Source organism: Dendropsophus ebraccatus, chromosome 7, assembly GCF_027789765.1.
Source record: "Dendropsophus ebraccatus isolate aDenEbr1 chromosome 7, aDenEbr1.pat, whole genome shotgun sequence".
NCBI classification, from domain to species: Eukaryota; Metazoa; Chordata; class Amphibia; order Anura; family Hylidae; genus Dendropsophus; species Dendropsophus ebraccatus.
The window spans coordinates 66,435,691-66,441,138 of NC_091460.1; positions in this window are offsets into that span (position 1 = coordinate 66,435,691).

Here is a 5,448-nt window from a genome sequence, read left to right on the forward strand (position 1 = left end):
ATATTACCCTGGAACCAAACAGGACGCTGTGTAATAGACTTCTGTGAAGCAGCGCCCTCTAGTGGCGCTTCTAGTAAACTGCGGATTATAAGGACAATTTGGTTGATCGGTTGCAGATACTGGAGGCTGGAGCGCTGATCCCGGAGCAGTGATGTATTTATACAGGGTCAGTGAATACTATCAATAGTTTCATTTAATATGTGCATGTAATTTGTAGATATTTTATTTATTAAATTGACACATGCACTCTGGTCACCTTATTAGAGACAAAGCAGTTGAATTGTTCTGCAGGAGTATTGGCCCATGTGGACTGCATTACAGTTTCTTACAGTTCCATGGAATTACTGGCATTCTGGAAACAGCCTCATCCCAGAGATGCTGTAGCCTTTGTCAGTCTGAACATGCTGGGAGTTGTAGTTCTACAATAGCTGTAAAGCAAAAGGATGGGGATCATTACTATGTAGGGTTAAAGGGGTATTCCGCTCAACAATGAGTTTACATATGTTGTTGCCCATGGGGGTAACATAACAAACAGTGTACTCTTACCTTTCCACACCCCCCTGTGTCTGCGGGCCCCTGGCTGAGTGATCCCAAACCGCTGCCTGCTTCCCATTGTCTGCACCATTTTTTCTATATGCCAATAGGACCCCTCTCCTTGGCGACGTTTTTAAATTAACTGGTGTCAGAAATTTAAACAGATTTGAAAATTACTTCTATTTAAAAATCCCAAGCCTTCCAGTACTTATCAGCTGCTATATGTTATGTATGTATAGAAAACCTCTACTGCTTTGGACAGTTCTTGTCAGAGGTGGTAGCAGACAGCACTGGGAAAAATATACCACTTCCTGCAGGGCATACAGCAGCTGATAAGTACTGGAAGACTAGGTCATTTTTAAATCTATATAACTTTCTAACACTAGTTGATTTTTGCCAGCTATCTGATCACTGGGGTTCTGACCATAGGGGTGCAAAGACCCAAGTCTCACATTTAGGCTCCGTTCACAAGGAGCAGAACTGGCGGAATTCTGCGGTAGAATTCTCCGCCACGGAATCCCTCCATCCTCCGTGTCATAATGACAGTCTATGGGAGGCTCGCGCGCCTCCTCTCTGCACGTCTCTCCATGCTGCCAGTTTTGCTCCGTGTGAACGGAGCCTAAGATAAAGCAGTGAATAAAGCATATGTGCCTCCCTTTCTACTCATTCTCTCTGGGAGCAGTGAACACTGTGTTTGTGTTCTTTTGCAGTTCCCATAGATAGAGAATAATTGGAGTGGCAAAGTGCATGTGCAATCTGCTACTTCATTCTAATGGGAGACTTGGACCCCATCCCTGAGATTATAGGGGACCCTAGAGGTCAAACACCCCACAAACATATTTTTACAAGATGGCAAACCCCCGTGAAGGGAACCAGTCAGCACTGATATGGTTCCCAGCTGCACAGTGTAGATCTACTATGCAGCTACCTGAGGCTACTAGCCACGGCTGCAGCAGTAAGGTGTTGTATTCTGGCACGCAAGGCTAGGAGAGGGGTGGCAACTAGTCATCTGGGTGGGGATCTGCCTATGACTAGTCGCAGCTCTCTGCCTATCAGTGCCTTCTGTGAGGATGACTGCCAGGCAGAGAGGCCACTAAAGTGTCTCTCTGCCCGTCAGTCATCCCTGATGAGTGTGCTGACAGGCAGAGAGACATGACTAGTCACAGGCAGTTCTTTGCCCAGATGACTAGTTGCCACCCCTCTTCTGGCCAGAGTAAAACTCCTTTTTCCCCGATGTAAAGCTACGGCTGCAGACACGGCTGGTAGCCTCAGAGAGCTGCACAGTAGATTTATACTGTGCAGCTGGGTTCCCTTTAAGAGCCTGCACTACAATTTAAACAATTATGTAGAAGTGTGGAGTTTTCATTGATCCCACTGTGCTTGGGATGTGCCTGTCCCTGTCGCTGCACGCAACACTTGCTCCAAACCCATTTACGGCTCTGTGGAAGCTAATGAAGAGAACACTGTGTAAAACTGATACCATGACACCATTATCATCCAACCCTTATGGCTGCATATTTGTATAGTTAGCATTGTGCTACAGCCATCAGTGCAGTAATTGTAGCTGCCCAGGGTCAGTGACAGCAGCATGCCCCATCCACACTGATGGAGATGCCATTGAATTTACAGACGTCCTCTGTAGGAAGATATTTCTTGTAAAGGTTAGTAGCCAGGTCAGGCCAAGGGCTGCTGAGACATGAATGCAATCCCAGGCCGCAGGAGCAGCCAACAAAAAGAACCCCACAGATCTTTGGATTAGCGGAGAACCAGAGCAAATGAGATCCACACAGAGGCAATCATAGCTGCCTTTCAGAGCACTTCTCTCCCTCATTTATCCCACTGTACAGGTAAAATTTCATCAGATGTAAGGGAAGAAGAAAAATCCAGACAAAACACAGTAATATGCTCCTTTGTCACAACACAAAAGACCAGCAGCACTCCAGATGTTGGACGGATGAATCCACAATTATACTGAAATGCAGAAACCTCCGTACCTTTATATTCTACAACAATTCAGACTTCTCTTACTACATCTGCTCTATTGTTTGTAATGCGAGGTGACGGCAGTCATCTTAATGCGATTAAGTAAATGTTAGGTATGGTGCTTCACACCACAAATCCCGGTGTGGCAAGCATTTCAGATAATAGATCCCATACTTGTCATGTGTTTTGCTATAAAAATAACCAGACATTTCTAAAAGCTGCCACATGCTGCGACTGTCTGTAGCCGCGTCTCATAGCCAGATGATGGCTCCGAAATTGTCACATCATGGAAATAATTACAGCAGTACTCGTCCCAGATGCAGTCAGTGGTATATATTACACACTACTGTGCATCCTAGTCAGGCCACATAGAAATGGGGTTTGTTTGAACTGTTACTAATACAAATGACAGTCCCATTAATCATAGTACAACTGGGGCCGTAACTGCTAATTCTAACAGTAATGCCCTAATTACAGCATGGGGAATGACTAGCTGATCTGTGGGGGTCTCACCGCCGGGACCTCCACCCATCATGAGAGTAAAGGTCCAATATTTTCCAAATGAAGACAATAAATTCACTCTCTACTCCCTGTAAAGTCACCAGAAATAACATTTTGTCATCAGAATTAAATTATAGCATGAAGAGAACCATTTATCCTCACCAGGTTTAACTCAATTTTTAACATCTATGCTTGCAGCGGCACTGTATAGGAGTATCACTTATTACTTAGAATTTGTATAGAGGTATTATGTTGGCATTGTTATATGTTTGCAATACAGCATTTTGGCACTATTACCGTGTTATTAGTGTTATTATTATTTTTCATGGGCTCTATTACTGTGTTATGCCGCCGAGGTGGGGAGTATTCAGTGGGTGACAACAACAGAAACCTTACTGTATGGGGCACTGTCATCTGGTGTACTATTTTACTTTTTAGCAGGTACAGTAATCTTTATTGCATGCAAAAAAACAGGAGTATGTTAGCTCACTGTATATCCAAGAAGTCTAATATACTGACTCCCAGAGGAGAACAGAAACTAACCAAGGCTTGGGCTGACTCCCGGTGGACATCCAAAGGAGAAAATTTAACTAGAAGTTCCTTCTTCAATGTGTTTTCATGTCACACTTTTATTGCATCATCTCGTAAAACGGTTGCATAAATCGCAACACCAACATGTTTCACAGTACAGAACATCTTAATCGTGGCACTAGTAGTAGTAGTAGTAGTCGGAGTCTGAGCTGTCCACTTCCTGCTTCACCTTTTACTCTCATATGCTGCAGGAACTTCATTACTGTATGGGAGAATTATTTTAAGAAGGCACATAGGGTAATGGCCTGGCGGCACCATTTTTTCAGCCCCTGCGAGTGCTTCACCTGGCCATGCTCCTGTTCGACGCTCCTCTGCCCAGCGTGCACCTTCCCCCCCCGCCTCCTAGGGTGCGCACGTGCCAGCTACTCTGGAATTTAAAGGGACAGTACATCCCTAATCAGTGTTATACCTAATCATCTCCCCTTTTAGGCTGGGTTCACACTATGTATATTTGAGGCTGTATTTGGTCCTCATGTCAGGTCCTCATAGCAACCAAAACCAGGAGTGGATTGAAAACACAGAAAGGATCTGTTCACACAATGTTGAAATTGAGTGGATGGCCGCCATATAACAGTAAATAACGGCCATTATTTCAATACCACAGCCGTTGTTTTAAAATAACAGCAAATATTTGCCATTAAATGGCGGCCATCCACTCAATTACAACATTATGTGAACAGAGCCTTTCTGTGTTTTCAATCCACTCCTGGTTTTGGTTGCTATACAGCCTCACAAATACAGCCTCAAATATACATAGTGTGAACCCAGCCTAAATGTGCACCTTCCCTGTCATTCCTTGTTAAAACCTCTGCATGCTTCTTAGTATGTGGTCCCAGCTCGCCCGTGATTCCTGCCTGTGGTTCCAGCCCATGACTGCTGCCCTAGTTCTGGCCGTGAGTCCTGCTGTGTTTCTGCCTGCCTACATGTCTCCAGCTGCACCGCGCCCACCACTGCTAGCTAGCCAAGACAGGGGTAGCGATCTGGGGGTTGCTTGCCGCAGCAAGTCCATCCCCCTTTGCGGTGGGCGCTGGTGAAGACCACAGCCCCTTAGACTCCGCTCCCTGGTTCAGCTTATGCCATCACGAATGGTGGCACAGCAGTAATTGTCTCCAATTGTAACACATAGGGAACATTTGTACTGCATGAGGACACTTTTACTGTATTGGGAGGGGACACAGTGGGGCATTACTCAGGGGCACGGGGCTTTATTAAAGAGGTGGGTAAGTGTATTATTTGTGGATGGGATTAGAGTGGGGGCATTATTAGTGACATTATTACTGTATTGTACACTAATGGAGGTACTATATTCTGCAAAGACGAGTTGCACTGTAAACACTCATCAAGCTGCAGAGCCTGTGTAATAACAGTATATACCAATGTAAAGTGGGGAATATTGGTTATACTGGCCTTTGCAGTTGATAGAGTTTATGATGCTAATTACGGTAATGAGGAAACAGGAAGAGGGTACTGTTAAAGGGCATAAATTTGTCTAGAGGGTGGGGTACAGGTTGGCAGGACCGGCCTTAAGGGTGTGCAACCACACAGGGAGGGCCAGCGGATCCTCAGGTGGGCTCTGACTGCTGCAGGGCCACCTGTTCCAGATTCTTGGGTGAGCGCACCATTTAGTTGAGTGTGTACCTTTAAGACGCACATGCAATTGACTGCGTGCAGAGAAAAACTTCATTCACTGTGTAATGCAGGTGCTACTTTGTCTATTTTGCAGTCTATGCAGTCTATTTTACCTGGAAAATCCCTTTAATATCTTCTAACAGTAAGTATATCAGTCATATAGAATCAAAGTACTTGCCCAGTCCTGTGGTAAATAAAGGAGATAAAACA